The sequence below is a fragment of the Marmota flaviventris genome, chromosome 8 (genome assembly GCF_047511675.1).
Source record: "Marmota flaviventris isolate mMarFla1 chromosome 8, mMarFla1.hap1, whole genome shotgun sequence".
NCBI classification, from domain to species: Eukaryota; Metazoa; Chordata; class Mammalia; order Rodentia; family Sciuridae; genus Marmota; species Marmota flaviventris.
Window position 1 is genome coordinate 119,659,697 of NC_092505.1, and position 18,786 is coordinate 119,678,482.

Consider the following 18,786-nt stretch of genomic DNA (forward strand, 5'->3'; position numbering starts at 1 on the left):
CCTACCGTCAGTAATAATTCACAGTCACTTACATCTAAAAGCATTATAAAGCATGTGAGATTGGGTAGTTATAGAGAGAGGAGGAGAGGAAGAATACGGAAGTGATGTTTGGTCTTTAATTGAGTGCTTTCGCTTCTAAGCAAATTCAACTGCCAGTTGTCTCACCAGCAGAATGTATCTCCTTTATTCTGAGAACACATCTGTTTGGTTTATTTGCATGTGAGCATACATAGATTCCTTCCATAAACATTATTTACACAGCACTTTGTGCCAAGCATTCTGCTAGGTACTAGGGATACAAACACAGTATGTGACTGCCTTCAAGAAGTTCCTCAGTCTATTGATGAGGATGAAGGTGTGAAATGAACAAGAATCCAGCGTTAAGGACTGTGATCGAAACATCTGTGTTGAGTGTTTGAGAACATTCAGTAGGGCATCTTCCATTAAGGACTGGAAAATCAGGAGAAAGTTGCCAGAGATAATGCCCAACCTTGAGCAAACTAAAGTACTGAGATAAAGATTTGGGGTCCAGCAGGGGGCGAAAGGTAGCAAGAAGGGCACTTGAGGCCAAGGGATCAACAGGGACAAAGTCTCTGACTGAAGCTCTGAAAATAATTCAGTGTGGCTGGTGCTTAGGGTGAGGCTGAGTCAAGGGGGATTCAGAAAGGAGAGCCCATAGATAGAGCCACAGACCAACTTATAAAAGGACTCACATACTTTGGGAAGAATGTTATCCTACAGATAATGGGGAGTAGCATAATTAATAAGAATGTAAAGAATGTATTGTGTCTCACACTTCTCGAGTCCAAAAGACTAAAATGAAGGTGTTGGCAGAATTAGTTCCCTCCAAGGATGTGAGGGGAAATCTGGACTATCTCTGCCTTAGCTTCTGGTGGTTTTCTGGTCACCTTTGATGTTCCTTGGATTATAAATGCATCATCCTAACTTTGACCTTCATGTTTACGTGGCATTCTCCCTGTGTGCCTAACTCCAAATTTCCCCTTTTTATAAGGATACCAGTTATGTTGGGTCTGGGACCCACCCTCCTTCCATATGACTTCATCTGAACTAATTACATTTGTTAGTTACCTATTTCCTAATAAGATCACATTCCAAGGTTCTGAAAGTTAGAATTTCAACATATGAATTTGGGGACAGCACAATTCAGCTCAAACGTGATGTGTTTTTGTTGTTGTTGTTGTTTTGTTTATTATTATTATTGATTTTTTTTAAAAAAATAAATGACAGTGGAATGCATTACAATTTAATTCTTAGCGGGAAGAGTGAAGCAGGTGGCATCATTATACTAGACCTTAAACTATATTACAGAGCGATAGTAACAAACATGATGTTTTTAAAGGTCCTTAGGCAGAATAATTTTAGGATAGCTGGAGTTCCATTTTAAACATATCACTCTGGAAGACATGAGGAACATGAATCACAGGCTCTTGTATCAGTTAGCATTTGCCGTGTAACAAACAATCATAAACATCAGTGGTATTCAACATTAAACATTTATTTATCACCCACGAGACTCAGACATTTTGACCAGGGTTGGACTTAGTGGCTCTGCTTGTATCAACTGAGCTTATTTGTGTGTCTGTGGGTTTGTCCGAGGCTCTATTCTAGGGTAAGCTTGACTGAGGCACCTTTGTCTTGTGCCTGTTATTTTTCTGGTTGAAGAATATGCCCCATTGTTGAAGCAAGTTCATTTCAACCATTTGCCCACATGACATCTCTTAAATATCCTATTGGCCAAAGAAAATCATGTGGCCGAGTTCAAAGTCAAGAGGCCAAGCAGATTCCCAGTCCACACTGGAAGGGCACTGAAAAGTTACGTGGCATAGAGTAGGGATATAGCATGCTATGGTGTGGATTTTAGGTATCCCCCCACAGCTCCTGTGTTAATGCAGGAAAGTTTAGAGGTGAAATGATTGGATTCTGAGAGCTATAACCTAATCAGTCCAGCTTAGTTTGAATGGACTGACTGGGTGGTAACTATGGGCAGGTGGGGCATGGCTGGAGGTGCTGAGTCACTGGAAGTGTGCCCTGGAAGGGTGCATCTGGTCTGTGGTCCCCTCTTCCTTTCTTTGCTTCCTGGCTGCCATGAATCGAGCAGTGCTTCCCCACCATGCCCTTTCACCATGATGTCCTGCCTCACCTTGGGCCCTGAGCAATGGAGTCTGCCGTCTGTGGACTGAGACTTCTGAGAATGTGATCCCCAAATAAACCTATCCTCCTCTAAGTTGTTCTGGCCAGGTATTTTGGTTACAGCAATGAAAAGCTTACTAACACATAAGGACTGGTGAAGAATTAGATTGAATGATTCCTCAAATGCAAATGAAGGCAGAGAAGCTGCTCTAATAAACCTGATGATGCTGAAACTTGAGATGTAGAGAAAGCAAAGGGACATCCAAGAGAAACCTGTAATTGGCCAGGATTTCCTAAGCAGGAGTTCCCGAGGGCTTGCTTTCAAGCTCTCCATAGTTGTTCTTCTCATTACTATCTGTCACATCCCAAGCTCAGTTGGTCCTGATTCTGCCTATACCCGCTCAGGGACTCTACCAGGCCACTCTTCCTCCCTGCCCCTCACTTCAGGTGGTGGAGGGCTCCTAAGTAAAATAAAGGAAATCAACCCAAAGGAAAAAAAAATTTAAAAAAAAAGACACCAAATCCAAGAACCTTCAATGCATAGTCTTCTAGGATCCTTATCATTTTGAAGACTGTTAGCATCCTCTAGGGCTTAAAGGGTTGGTTTTTCCTGGATTCTTCTCATTCTCTGAGCATTTGTATGCTGGGAAGCTAATTCCTGTAGGGACTTGTACTTTTAAGCCATGCTATCGAGACCGCTCAGCAGAACTTCAGAGATAACTCGACTCATGGCAAGATAGCAGCCCAGCACCTAGGGGAGACAAAGCCCAAATCAGTGCCCTCCAGCCTCTGTTCTCCCTCTGAATGCCTTGACAAGTGCTCCCTGATGGGCTGCCAGGTTCGTTTCACAGCACTCTCTTTCAAGGAGGGAGACTGTTACAAGTTCGTTCTTTAACATCTAGATAATTGCATAGCCCTGTTCCGTCCCTCACACTGCCTTCTTTGCTGGGTGTCTGGGTCATCCTAGGAATTAACACCTGCTAATTCCTTCCCACTCCCTTCTCATGCCTTTGCTTGCTTCTTTCCTTTCAGGACCCATCATCTTCTATTTATTTGTTCTCTCATAATACACACATATATAGCGTATGTACGTATTTAAATATACATGCATATCTATGCATACCTATGCCCAGGAATAACCTGCACTCCAGTATAGAGACTCCAAGGTCTCCACTCTAAACAAGATGAGCTCAGAGGTCCTTGGCTACATCCGCACTTGGGTAGCAAGCAAAGTTCAAACTCAATGTGGGAAACCAATTACAAGTTGTGGAGAAATGGTGAGGCATGTGGTATAGAGATACCTCTATACCCCATCTGAAACTGGAGGAGGTTTAGAAGGATTATCTGACATCATCACATGGGTGATGATGTCACAGTAACTCCCTCTGCATCTTCCCATGCCATTAGAAGGAGCAGTAGCATAGCTTCTTTGCTTCTCTTCCCAGGACTGTTTAATAGAGGAATAGGAAGTTACTCAGTGAAGTCTAGGGAAAATCCATGGAAATCAACTTTGTGTTATAAAATCCAAAGGTGATATGATTTACAAAGGAATTTTATTCATCAACTTTGTCTATACCAGCTAATCAAATAACTATATCTGGATAGGAAGGTTTTGGAGAATTGTGTGTTCTTTATAGCTTCAAGAATCAGATTGCCTTTTAAAAAATTACATTTTAACCTTAAGATGTTTTTTGTAAATTATCATTATCCTGGGAATGTAGGTGAACTAATTTTTGCTTGAAAAAACCATTGTACACTGCTGTGTGTGACACCAGGGAGCCTAATGGAGATCCTGGGGTTGTTACCTGCCATGACAATCTGCACTGTGGAGGCAAAGCATCCTATTAAAGAGGGTGTGAATATGTGCAGCAGTCCCTTTCCCTGTCTTAGAGAGGTTGTTACTTTAGTGTTTGCACATTCAGTCACACACAGATCCCGGAAGCCCTGCCTCTTGCCTGGGAAGCTGCAAGCTTCTAGGGATGCTCAAGGTGGGCCTCAGACATGGCAGTCTGCAGTCTGGAAGTCTCACACTGAGTCATCCGAAGATTGTGTGCAGACCCAACAGACCCATTCACACAAGTCCCAGTTGCCTCCCACCCCATTTCTTCTCCTCACACCCCAGGGCAGGGTGCTAGCTGGTTACCTGGGTCAAACTCCAAGTGTTTCCAGCAACTGTCTTTACCTTGCCTGAGGCTGGTGTGCAAAACCATATACTTCTACACCGTCCCTCTTAACTAGAAATTCTCCTTCCCTTCTTGCAGTTCCTGATTAAAAATTATTTCCAACAGATCCACAAGGGTATAGGATATGAATGTGAATAACTAACAGTTATTGTTCATTAACATGTACAAAGTACTTATCTCATTTGCTTTCTTCCTACCTTTTTACCTAAGAGGTAACTCTTCTTATTACCACTAATTACCTTCATTCATTGGACTAATATTTTCTGAGAGTCTACTTTGTGCCAGCCACTGCTCAAGATGCAAGGCAGGTGGGGGAGATAGGATGGTTGGTATGGAGAGACAGGATTGTAATTTTAGATAGGATGTCCAGGAAATGCCTCAGTGAGAAGGTGCAGAAAGTGAAAGAGGGAGTCATGTGAGTATTTGGAGCAGAACCATCCAGAAATTGGGAAGAACAGATAACAAAAGCCACAGAAGCAAGGGGACCCATGTGTCTGGAGCACAGTGACCCAGAGGAGAGAGCACCAGAGACAACATCAGAACAGTGACAAGGGATGGCTTAAAGGACCCGAATGATGGGAGACCACACTGGAAACAAGAACAGGTGTGCCGGAGATGGGATTTAAGTTTTGAAAGAATGGAGGTGTCATTGTCGGGCATGGAGCACAGCTGTGGGACAGCCAGCTGACACAGAATTCTGCAGTTCAGGGGAGAATTCTAGACTAGAAATACAGTGTTGTTGGTCATAGCATGGAGATGATGCTGAACACACAAGACTAGAGGGGATCAGCTGTAGTTCAGATGTTGAATGTCCCCACGGACTCATATGTTAAATGCATGGTCCCCAAGGTGGCACTGTTGGGAGGTGGTGAAGCCTTTGAGAGGTGGGGCCTAGTGGGAGCTCCTTAGGCCAGGGACATATCCTTAAAGAACACTGTGGTACCCTGGCCCCTTTCTCTTTCTCTTTCTCTTTTGCTTCCTGGCCATAAGGTACTCTCCTGCCATGATGTGCTATCTCACCTCAGGTCCCAAGCTACATGGCCAATCAATCATGAACTGGACCCTCCAAAACTGAGAGCCAAAATAAACTTTTTCACTTTGTAACTCAAGTACTTCAAGTGTTTTGTATTAGTTACAGAAAACTGGGTAGATCTCAAGGAGAGTGATAGGAGAGGTCCAAACACCCAGCCCTGAGGTACTTACCTATTAACTGGCCAAAAACCAGCAAAGGAGAAATCATGGCCAGTAAGAGAAAGAAAAGCCAGGAAAGTATGATTTCCTAGAAGTTAAAGGAAGAGTATGTCTCAAGAAGGGGCTTGATGAATTACACCAAATGCTGCCAAGTATCAGGAAAGACGAAGAATATGAGCTATTGATGTCACTGGTAAGAGCCATATTGGTGGAATAGCAGGGGGAACAATGATCATCGTGGATTCAGAAAGAATTGGAGTAAAGTAGGAAACTGTGCATAGACAAATCTTTCAAAGGTATTTTTCTGTAAAGGAAAAAAAAGTAGGGTCAAAGGAAAGATTTTTTATTTTTAAAGTGGGAGAAATAACAGTAATTTTGTGAGCTGATACAGGTGATTTAGTAAGAAAAGAGCGTTTGCCACGTCATAAGGTCAGACTTCAAACTCAGATTTTATAATTTGGTGGATCAGATAATTTTGCCTCTTATTAAGTACTCTTTGATTAGTTAGATGGATGGTAGTAATTTGTGAAGCTCAACTGCATTTCCTCAATGAGCCTTGAGTGGATGGATGGGTAAATGAATGAATGTTTAGCTACCTTTATTACATTTGCACTTAATTCAGATACTCATTTATCTCATATTTGACCCCATCATCTTTGGAAATCTACCAATTTCCATGCATTTTAATTTTTTATCTAAAATCCAAGTTGGGTTAGATATAGATGTTCCCGCGCACTTGCTTTTGAAAAGCCAGAGTCTTTATCTGGCATTTATGGGCAAACAATGACATCTTCACTATAGAACATTCTTTCCAGATGCTTATTTTATTTCCTTTTCCTCCCCAGATGATATTTTTAGTTTTTATCACCATTGAAAGGAAAAGCAGCAATGCAAGTCCAAATTTAAATTTCCAATTAAAAAAATTAGACAATGGGAGCCAAATTGGATGTGCTGTGCATAACTTTGTAAGAAAACTCAAGTAAAGAATTTGGAAAATGGGAGGGATGAGATGACATGGTGGAAAGAGCACTTGGCAGAGAATCTCACCCCCACCTCTCCTATTAATGGCAGGGCCTTGGATAATTAATTTAACACACATGCGCTTCACTTTTCTCATCTGTAAAGTGATTTATTGAACCAAAGGACTGGATTTTAAATATCTTTCTCTAGGTCTAATAGTCCATAAGTGAACATAAAGCATATATTCGGTTCTTCCTCCTCGACTAAGGCTGGGCAGTGATATGCAATACAGGGCCAGGGTTTGCTATTGATCTTGAAGCCACATGACTGGGTAGACCAATTTAACAAGTTGTCAAATTAAATCTAAGGATGAGGCATTCAAACATCCAAATCCTTGGTTCATACTGGGGTGAAAATTTTCATGCTGGGAACTGGATGGTTCTTCTTGGAAAAAATTTTCAGCTCCTGAGTGAGTGGTTGCAATGGCTTTTTCTAAGATTGCCGGCTCCATGGGTAGAGAGAACAAACCTCATACTGCCCGCACTCAGCCTCTCAGGGTATGACTGAAGGGCTTTCCAGATTTTCAATTCTAGCATGGGCTGAGAGTATACCAAGCCCCATGCAGTGGCAGCATGGCAGGCACCATGCCAGAAACCAGGGGGACAGAGGCAAAGCAGACAGAATTCTGACCCGTAGGAGGTTGTAATATAGCAGGAGACCACACACACACACACACACACACACACACACACACACTCTCTCTCTCTCTCTCTCTCTGTCTCTCTCTCTCTCTCTCTTTCACACACACACACACACACACACAGAGAGAGACACACACACACACAACCTGTGCAAATGCATGCACACACTCACAAGCACAAACAACAGTCCTAAGTAGCAGATGATAACAGAGAAGGAAGCGCAGCCTGTCATGGGAACCAGAGGACTGAAGTGCTTTCTGGAGACAAAGTGTTCATGGTGAGCTAACTGGAGTGTTGGGGGTTTTAGAGTTTGTGTGTAAGAATGATTCGAAGATAAATATGCAGAGTTCTTGGGTCCTGAAAACAGAAAGAACAAGATATGCAAAAGCACAAAACTAAGAAAGAATTTGACAAGTCTCAGAAACAAAGAGGTGACATTGTGACTAGAACCTGGGTTGCCTAGGAGAAGTAGGTTGGGGTGGATTGGTGGCTAGTGGAGGCTGAGGACAAGGAAGGGCATGTGGCAGAGAGCTGAGAATTCAAATGCAGAGGTGAGTTCAAGGGGAACCTTTGGTGTCTCAGTTCAGTGGATTTTGGAAAACTCTGCCCTATAAGACCCAAATAACCTTAATAGCATCATTGAGGAAAGACTGAACAAAGGATATTTTGGAACTAGAAGTATGCTTGTCCCTATTGGTGGTTTTAAGGGTTATTTGGAAGCAAACGTGGTCCTTGTCTTCCCTGCAGTTCCCTCCAGTAAATGACTTACACATATTACCTCTAAGTTTACCTTAATCTTTTGTGACTCTACAAGTATTTCTGTCCCATCTCATCTCTTAGGATGCTGTGGTCTATGTATAAAGTTTATGGAAATTTACCATTTGGTTTTATCTCGGACTTAGGAGCTCAATGAATTCTTTGCTGAATTAATAAATAAATTAATGAACGAATGAATTATGACTATTAACATCCCGAGATTAAAAAATAGAGAGGAGAAACAATGTATTCCAATGAATGGCTTTATTTAATTCTGATAGCATGCATTAATTTAAATTTAATGAGTTGGAGGCACGAGGCAAGTGTCTAGGGTAATCCTGAGAAATTGAAAGAAAAAATCAAGCACAATTCCATTGCTCGTGTGAGTTTCCTGCAGTGTGTCTCTGCCTTATTGATTTACATTACAGTGGTTTTTGATTATGGTTTTGTCCATTTTTTTTTTCTGCGACACTTAACAAAAGCAGTCACGTTCCATCCTAGTTACCTGTTCTGCAGCCCAGTGGAGAGAGAATGTCCTGGGCAACAATGCCCCTGCCTCCTGGCTTCTGAGAAGATCAAAGATATCTTCATAGAGCATAGAATTGCCTTTATTTTTCACTCTAATTACATTTCTTTTGTCAAGATTCCTACCACTTTTCTTCCTTTCATTCAAAGTACCTTTAAAAATACCATCTCTAGAAGGGTTGAATTTATAAATGATGGTAAAGTGTTTAAATTTCTCCTTAGCTAAGCTGGTGATTCTTTTCAATGAAACTCATTATATTGTATAAAGGACATTTAGTAGTTCGGCTAATAAGTGTTCCCTTTTAAATGCTAATTAGAGTGGAGCTCCCACATCAGGGCAAGAACAGGCTGTACTTTCAGTGCCCGGAAAGAATTATTGTCTGAGCCCCTGATCCAGAAGTCTGTACTCCACAACCAACTTGCAGAGGCCACAGATGACAATTGGCTCCCTAAATAGTGAGGACCTTCTGTGTTCTGGGTACTAGAACCCAGGCTTAGTGAGCACTACAGACAAGTAGAAAACTCTTTATCTTCCCCTGGATTCTTCATGTCAAATTTTGTTCTCTGACAACACTGTCGTTGGACGGCTCAATTAAATCTCTCCTGCTTTCTTAATCACACATCTGTGTTTGTTGATGATAGCATATAATTGCAGCTGGGAATTTTAAGTCATAAAAATCAAAGAAGTTCAAAGGTAGGTGGGGCTGTAAAGATAAAACTCACAGGGAAAGAAGGCTGCTTTGCTCTTTCTCACTTATAGAAAATAAAAATAAATATCATCGATCCTTAGATATCAACATATAAATATATGAGATCCATAACCTTCTATGTATGGCCTGATTTAATACAAAATGCAAAAAAAAAAAAAAATTATCTGGATGGACTTTAGAGATCAGCCAGTCTGTTGCCTGACATTCAAGACAGATGGCCATCCGTTATTACCTTAAAATTTCTAAGGATGGCGGTGGCGTAACCCCCTTTAATAGCCCATTACAGTTTTATCGCCCTGCTTGATAGGTGCAGGTATGAAGGGCTCCAGTCTCATAATGGCATTTGGGGATGACAAATGGAAATTACTGTAATTTTTCTACTCATTTTAATTAAATTTTATGAACGCAGCGCAGAAAGGTGGAATATGTGTGCCTGAGTGTGTTTTTTTTTAAAGAATGTTGCCAAACTTAAGGATGCCATTTCCTTGACAGTCTTGAAAGATTGGACATTTGTATTTTAATAAAACTTCAAGTCTTGGGTCAGTTTCTTCAGAAGAGAAATTGAATTATTTCAAGAGGCACAGCTCAAAAAATCCAAAGAATCCCATCAGTGGAGAGATGATATAGAACTCTGAATAAAGGGAAATCTAATAAGTGAGAAGAAGTTTAGTTTTAGGAAAGTCACTTGATGCAACTATTCTGGGTCCCATTGAAAATGAACTTGATTGGAATCAGGAGGGACCAATCTATTCTTGTGGTAGAAGAGAATATCTGTTACAATGGACCTGCTTCAATAGGGAGCACCCAGGTATCAAGCTATTTCTGATATATTTTTCTCTTTGATTCCAAACTGTAAATAACAACAACAAAAACCTATGCCTTTCCCTTTTTTACTGTGCCTTGCTTTATTCAATTAAAATTTCAAGGACAGACAAGAAGGGAAAAGATACCTGATCAAAAGGAATTCTTCTGTTGGGAAGGAATGTCTCATCTTCTCTTAGTCCTTATAGGCACTTGAGTTTACACAGTTCTCTTCCCCAGAGATCTGTGAAAACAGGGTCATTGAAACTCACATCTGGAGATTTCCAGGACGTTGATTCTGCTCCTGACTCCCTCACCTTTCTGCAGACGCTGTGTGGACGACAGCACACGGGCCCTCCAATACAGGGCCAGGGCACAAGCTGTCTTGGTCAACTGAACACAGCCAGGCAGAGAGGGGTTCAGAGCCAGCCCTGAGGATGGGAACGGGAAGAGTTTTAGCACTTGGAGTTCTGACACCTTTCTGGATAGTTCAAGTTCTGTGAGCAGGGTCTTCCCCAGAGCCATGAGGGTGACTAGGTCTTACCATTTTATGTCCTTATACAGGTGTTCTCCAACACTGGTCTGCAGGCTGGTGTCTCAGTGCTTCCTTTTGACCACACTGCCTGTATTCATTTCTGGCATAAATCAATGATTCACACTACTCACTTAGGGAAAACACACCCATTTTTTCCCTTCGGGCTGATTTACTGTTGGGCTTTTGGCTTTCTTTTATAATATCAAGTTGAGGTCTGTAGGGGACTTGTGAATCATTCAAGTATTCTAGGGAATAAAGACTTTGAGACCATCTAACCTAGGGAAAAGTAGTGTGATTTTAGGGCAATACTTCTTTCTCATTGCCTATACCAAAGTTTCATGTAGTTGCTGTGCTGTTCCTAGGACTCAGATATACTGTCCTACAGAACAAGGCAAGAATATTCTTTAAGGGTGTCCCTTATGTCCCGGGCTGATTCAAGCTCCAGAATATTCACAGGAATTAACACAGGTATGTAGCCAGAATCCTGGCAATGCAAGGGAAGGAATCTGAACTTTATCCATAATTGGGATTCAGTAACATAATGATTCATGTGTGAAGAACGGGGTAAGGCAAGAAGCCAGAGGCGGGAAAGACGAAACTTTGCTGAAGAGGAAACTCTGTTTGCATGGGGAGGGATCTGACACAGTGTGAGGGTCAGCGCCTTCTCCTGGGATCCTGAGAATGAAGTTGGCCCTCTCAGCCCACTCCTCCATGGCCAGCCTGAACCAGGAGGAGGAGGAGAGTAAAACTGAGGCAAGACGGGGCAGGACTATTTGGGAACATGAGTGACTCTACTGGAGCCCACCCCTCTTCCCAGAATCTTGAGCAGTTAAAATTGAATGAATTTGAGCAGAGGTACAAGTAACCTCTAAGGGATTATCCATGAAAGAACTAGACTCAAACACACACACACACACACACACACACACACACACACAAAATAGAAAACAAGAAAGTTTTCCTATACTGGTTAGAGAGACACAGAAGGAGCAGAGACCAGAAGACAAGCAAATATGGAGCTTAAGGTGCCAGCAGCAGAAATAGCAGGTGCCCCAAGGAGTAAAGCTGTCCTAGAATTGCAGGTGGCAAGTCATCAGTGAGGGGACAGGGAGGCAAGGCAACAGCATGGAACAAAGCCAGGGCAGGCTGGTGCAGGCAGAGTACTAGGTGGAACTTGGTGGTGGTCAACTCTACACTCTGATGATGTGTGCCACCCTGGCCCCTCCTCTTGAATACTCCCAGAGCAGTAATTCGCCACCAGTAATTCTGGGTACACATCAGATTTTTTATTTTTTTATTTTATTTCATTTTTTTTTTTTTTACAAATCCCAGATGCCTGGTCTCCAGACCCACAATTTCTATTTGTTTGTTTTTTAAATCTCAGGTGGGGCCTGCGGTTTCAATATTTTTGATTCTGCCTAACTGATTCTAACGAGGTAGAATTTAAAAAAAAAAAAAAAAAACACTGAACACTGGATAAGGAGATGCTGAGGTCCTGCCCGGTAGTGGAGGTTTGGGATCCAGCTGATCAGATTCAGAATGTCCAAGTGACTTGAAGGGGGAACAACATGCTGGTGGGCGTGGGGAACGGGTTCTCAAGCCAGACTGCACATTGGAATCACCGAGAGCTTTAAAAATCTCAAAGTCGGACTCATCCTCCAGAGATCCTGATTTTATTGGCAGCAGGACTGTGCTGAGTTCCCCAGGTGCTTCTAATGTGCAGTGACACTTGAGAATCACTGACCTGGGGGACATTCAACTCACTTGATGAAGTTCCCCTCTGGGATCTCTATAAACATTCAAGAGAAAAGGAAGCTCTGCGAGGGATTTAATATTCTGTGTGAGTAAGTAGAGACTCAGAAACATCGAGATTTGAGTTTGTAGAAAGGCATTTATTTTCATGGTGGGGGCGGGGGGGTAGTTTCCAAAACATCACCCAAATCCTTAAATCTGGGAAGACAGTCACATGCCCAAACCAAAACTTGGCACGGTCCCTGTACAGTGACTGGTTCACGCCCTCACAGTTCACAAACAGAGGTTCAACGTCTTCACAAATTCATTATAGTAATCATAGCATATAAAAGTGTTAACACTACACTAAAAAGTGGGAATCTATTCTCACTTGTTTAATTTTTGACTTGATAAAATACAGATTTGATTAATATTTACTGAATATTTGCCCTCTACTCTCTAAGGCATTTTAATGAAAATTAGCATATTAATCCTCATGTCAATAGCCCATGATCTATAGGTACTATTAGCACCTATTTTATCGAGGAGGAAGCTGGGATAAGAGATAACCAATTTATATGCAACCACACAAGTCTAGACACATGGTGAAAATGAGATTGGAATAGATTCCAAGCCCAGTTCTTTTTCCACCTCACCAACCTACCTGTCTTCCATCTCTAGTTAGTGCATCCAAAGTATCCCACAGGTCTCCTCTCATTTTCCAGTTTCAGGTTCATATAGAAATGTATGATGTGTTCATATAGAAATATATGATATAGAAATATATACGTGATGCTTTTCATGAATGTGCTTTTAAAGTTGCTAAGTATATAATTGATAGGAACTTAGGGTCCTCTATCCTGTCCTATACTATAGATAATCTAGAAAAGAGTAAAAATTTTCCTCTTCTTCTTCACTTGAAATTATCTGGAGCCCCAGTCAGCAATATTTTCTTAAGAGTCGGTCTTGGGGCTTAAGACACAGAAATCAAGTCTGTAGTTTCATCAACAGAGGTATTCCTTAAATGACAGTAATTCTAATTAGCATTCTCTACCACATAGAGTTAGGAGAAATCTAACTATATTTCTTAGAAGCTGACTAAGGCACGAGTTGGTAATTTTTCAGAACTGGGCAAAAATAGAACATTTTATACATAATAGAGTAAGTGTTTAAAGAAAAATCAAATGTGTATTTTAAGTGTTTAAAGAAAAATCAAGTGTGTATTTAAAGTTAAAATTTATGTGCAAATATCCTTCATGTTGTGATAAGAATTTTAGAATCTTTCACATTCTTAAGAGTTTCTATCATAGAATAACTTATTCTACTCAGCAACTCCTTCCCTTACAAAGAGCACCTTTGAATCATGAGTCGTAAGTATTCTAGAGTCCCATTGCACCATAAGGGACTTGATTATAGAGAAAGTACTTGATTATACAAGTACTTGATTATAGAGAAAGAACCAGGTTCATGCCTGAAATCCCAGAAACCTGGGAGGCCGAGGCAGGAAGATCATGAGTTTGAGGCCAGCTTCATCAACTTAGTGACACTCTCTCAAAAAATAAAAAAGACCGGGGCTGCAGCTCAGTGGTAGAACACCCCTGGGTCCAATCACCATTCCCATTTAAAAAAAAAGATAAATAAATTCTATTTCCAAAAGCTTATTTAATATTTAATTTCAAGCAAGTCACTCAATGTTATCTATAGTTAAGCAAACAAAAACAAAGGAACAAAAAACATAAAAATTGATAATTTCTAACTGGACATGAAAATATAGTACCCAGATGTCGCATGAGCAGTATGGGACATAACCTGACTCTGAGTTTCTGTTTTCACATCAGTCTTAACTGAGAAACAATATGTTCTAGCAGATTTTGTGATATAAAAACTACCCTGATTTTGGGGGCAGAACACTAAAAACTTTTAAGCTGTCTTTTAAGGCTTCTTCTAATCTGTGTGTTCATCAGTAGCTTAGTTTTACATCTCCTTGAATATTTATATTTATATAAGCAGCACCTCCTCAGCACCTTCAAGTGCTTTTAAGTGATTGATTATTCTTCCGAATGTTTTCTTTGGTCAAAGATTCTGATTTAAGTGGTAACGTTCAGGAGTCGGGTATCAGATCTGCTTTTAAAAGAAAGGATGGTTTCATTTCCACGGTTCTCCTGAACATTCTGATGATTTATGCCATCAAAGTTACTTTTTCTATCAGTTTTTTTTTAAAGACCTCAACCTAAGGATTCTATTTGAAAAGGAAGTGCTTGATTTTAAATTGCATCAGAAGTTTCAGCTATGCTGCAGAACACACACAAAAAAAGTGACTTTTTTAAAGTTTTTTTTTTTTTTTTAAACAAAATGTCAGGTGTACCATTTGTTTCCCAGTAAAGGTTGACTTCAGTAAGGGCTTTGATTCAAAGAAAACCTCAAGCCAAACTAAGCATATTTACCCCAAATACATTTTTTCTGATTCCCACTGCCTGTTCCACCTCATTGAAATGTAGCAACCACTTGGGCCAATAAAGGAATCCTTACATCTGTTCTGCTGGTCAGCACACAGGGCTTGGATGGGTGCCAAGGCATGCTGTGTTGCCATCTCTAGGGAGCAAACCCAAGCTCTGTGGACCAAAATGCCCCAAGATTTAATAGGAGCCAGTGGTCTACTTGCTGAGACGTTCCACCATCTTTATCCAAGCATCCTCAGGGCTTGACCCTGGGGACCAGCTCCTCCAGGGATCTAGAAGAGTCTGTGCTCTAGGAAAAACACTTACCACAGGAATCCCACACTTCTGGGCAGCCATTTTGAGGAAACTGATATAAAATATTCACATTTCACTGCCAGTCAAACTTAACAAAGTCACACTCTACCTTTTGGACTTTGACCTTGATGAATGGAGAGATGATTTGACCTGTGACTCTACTGAACAGAAGTTACACATCACTTAAACTCATTTTAGAATTCAATTCCAGATTTTCAAAAGCACCAATGTATCCTGTTGGGGGTTTTTGTTTTGTTTTGTTTTGTTTTTTTCATTCTTTTGAATTCCAGATGTACCTGACTCCTAAAACATCATCATGTTTTAATTACTATGAGCTGGACTTGAGTTGGAAAGTATCATCTGATAAAACTGAGTTAATTTCCATGTGTGAAATGCAGTCATTCTTCTCATCAACAGAACTGGTTTTTAAGTGAAATCTGGGCAAGGTGGTTATTATGCTCACTTTTTACCATATGAAATCTTTAATAAGAAAACCATTTACCATAGCTTTGTGAATTATTCCAACGAGCAAGATACGACTCAATTTATTCATAGGTGCTTGTGTTAGAGATTGCATTATATTTCAGACAATAGTCTAGGTGGACTAAACCCAGACATTTATTGCATTACAGGAGAGCTCTACATTATTATTTTTTGAAAAATATACATAATAGCTCTTCATAAATGCTCACCTCATTAACAGAAATGCCATTTCACTTTAGCTACAAAGACCTTTCCCTGACAGAGGTACATTCACAACAATGGCCTATTGGAATTCTGTTTCTCCCTCTCTCAGACGCTTTAAAAAAAAATCCCTCTATTTCCAAATGATTCAAAGATATATGATATTTAAAGACGTAGGAGTCTTTTTTTTATTATGCATCAGTAATACAGCCAAGGTCAGTTTTGCTGTGTTTTGCATATGCTTATCTATTTGACTACTTCAATCATTTTAGCCTCAGTTTCTGCATTGTCCTCCCCATCTGTGTGTATTTATCTTTTTCAAAGCATCTTCTCCTGGGTTGAATCATGAGTTTTAGAATCATGAACACTGGCACAACAATGCCTCCCAGAACTCAGAATACACCTACTGACTTCTCCTGGGCGTCTTGAGGGTGGTCTTCATATAGCCCAGCACCTAGGAAGGAAGGCAGGGAGGGGGCACATGCCCTGGACAGAGGAGACCTGGTTTCTTGGTCTTGCTCTGCTCATGCTCAGCAAGGTCCTGGGTCCCTGTGAACCGTGGCATGTGTGCCTGTGAGCGCAGGAGCCGGTTCTGGTTTCACTGGTATCACAGTGCCCAGCAACATGCCCAGGGCAGGCAGGTGCTCACTGGACACATATGGGTGAATAAACAAGTCCAAGGGTTCTCTTCTGCAAAGGGTCAGGCCCACACTGGAGAGCAGAGAGTGACGATCCTACAGGCTCTGCTCTCAGGGAAGCCACACAAGGCATTAAGTGAGGGACAATAACATGGTCCCCTGGTACATAACAAAGGGGCCTGACTCAGCAGGCTTCAGAGCTGAACAGGGATGCTTGAGCTGAGGCCTAAAGAACACGTAGGAGCCAACAGACAAAAGGTTCTGGAAAGAAAGGGAACAAGGCAGGCAGAGGCCTCATCACCAGAGAGATCAATTCCTCTGAGGGATGGAAAGCCAATGGCCTCCCTCAAGTGATAATGTGAGTGACATGTAAGACCACATGAATGGACATACCCATGAACCAGAGACGTAGGGGGCTGGAGGGAATCCTGGTACTCAAACCAATCCATGTTAGCTTTGACCTATTTGGAAACAGAGGCCCAGAGATGTCTCAGCAAATTCCGGACCTTAAAACTAATTTCTTTTATTTCCCTCCTTTTTCTGTCTGAGTTTCATGCTTTTTATTTAAAAAAAAAAAATCGAGTGGTACAAAAGTTTGCAAAGTAAAATTTAAGTTTCTTCATTCTGGAAGTAAATGCTATTAGAGGTTGGTGTATATCCTTCAAGAAATTTTCTTTGCACTTATATTCCTAAACACAAGTGAGATTGGACCATATAATGGTAGTTCTCAAGCATTCTTGATGACAGGACCTCTTTATACTTGTATAAATTATTGAGGCCCCTAAAGAGCTTGGTTTATGTGAATCCTATCCAGTGGGGTGCTACAGCGAGAAGGAACCAGCTCTCAGCTCCAGTTCAGTGGTAGCCTGAAACCAGCCACAGTGGGAATATTTATTCCATAGAATCAGCTAACATCTCAGAGCAGGGCTGTCCTCCCCCAAGACAGCCACTTGTCCTACATTTACCAGGATACCACTGACTATGTGGGTCAATGTTTACTATGTTAGAAATTTAAAACGAGGATTTTAGAAATATTTAGTAATCAATTTTAAAAGAATGACAATAAACCCATTCCATGTTAACATAAATAATACTTTCTGTTTACATTTTTACAAATCTCCTTGATGTCTGATTTAATAGAAGGCAGCTGGATTCTCATATCTGCTACTGAACTCAATCTATTGTGATACCACAAGTTATAGTCTCCAGAAACCTCCACCCTGTACTCATGTTCCCTGAGGGCTGTCCCTGCACATAAATTCTTTTCTTTTTTACTTTTTACCTTCTAAAGCTTTTTTGAGGTGAGGGGGATATGATATAAATCTACTTCATGAAAATGAGACATATCATAGATGCTGAATTGCCTAGATCATTTGCTCTTGTTTTTATTGCTATTTTTCTTAATTTATATCCACATATTGTATCCTCTGGAGAATAAAGAGGAGGTCAGGTAAAGCACGATGAAGATGGCAAAGAACACTTCTTTCTGGAAGATTTTTAAAAGAAGCCCCCCACACCTGATGTCTGTTTGATTCAATGCCACTTCTGACAGGTGATGCAAAAATGACTGAGCCCAAACATGGCTTTGAGTCCTTTGTTCTCTCACCTGAATCCCTTAGCATCCTCAGGGATGGGTTCCAGAACCCATAGAAACCCCCCATAGAAACATAGCTCTGTGGAATCTTCAGTCCCCTCTAAAGACATCTTAGTCTTGGCACCTTCCTGTAGACTTAAAATCATGTCTAGATTACTTATAATACATAATACAATGTAAATTGCCGTTAGACTCTATTGTTTAGGGAATAATGACAAGAAAATAGTCTGTTCATGTCCAATACATATGCAAAGATACTGATTTTTTTTCAAATATTTTCAACCCACCGTTGGTTGAATCTATGGATTTAGAACCCACAGATATAGACAGCCATTTGTACTCAGCAAATAGCTGTTGTTGAATGAATAGGGTTGTTAGGAGGATTAAATTAGTTTTCACACATTAGTTTTTACAGAGTGTTTGTGGTTCATAACAAGCTCTATATGCATGTTAGATTTTGTTGTGGTTGTTTTGTTTTTTTCCAAGTGCTAGAATTAGCCTCATAATTACATCTTGCAGTTCAAGCTTCTGATCTATAATGGGGTCATTTTATTCCATGAAATAAAACTTAAAATGCTAAAAAAAAAAAGAGAGAGAGGTTGACACATTATTGCAATTTTTCAATGAAAGCAGATAGAGCAGCTACCAACCTGAATCTGTGTTAGATCAGAAAACATGTAGCAGGAATGGGAACCTTGACAGCGCTGTAAGAGGCGGGACCCACCCCTACACAGCTGTCTGATTCCTGTCTTCCTTTCCTCCTCATTGCAACCACTATTGGAATGGTGTTTCCAAGGTTTCTGGTGGGATTAAGAAAATGTGTGTGCCCCTTGACATCCGGTTAAGGTTTTTCCTTTCAACCTAGCAATTATA

At 40.8% G+C, this 18,786-nt stretch overlaps 1 protein-coding gene across 1 annotated transcript in view; it reads left to right on the forward strand.

Moving 5' to 3' along the window:
- The window catches only part of Slc9a9 (solute carrier family 9 member A9), a 537,647-nt gene that overhangs the window by 267,624 nt on the left and 251,237 nt on the right, over window positions 1-18,786 (forward strand). The gene's annotated exons all lie outside the window — the stretch shown is intronic.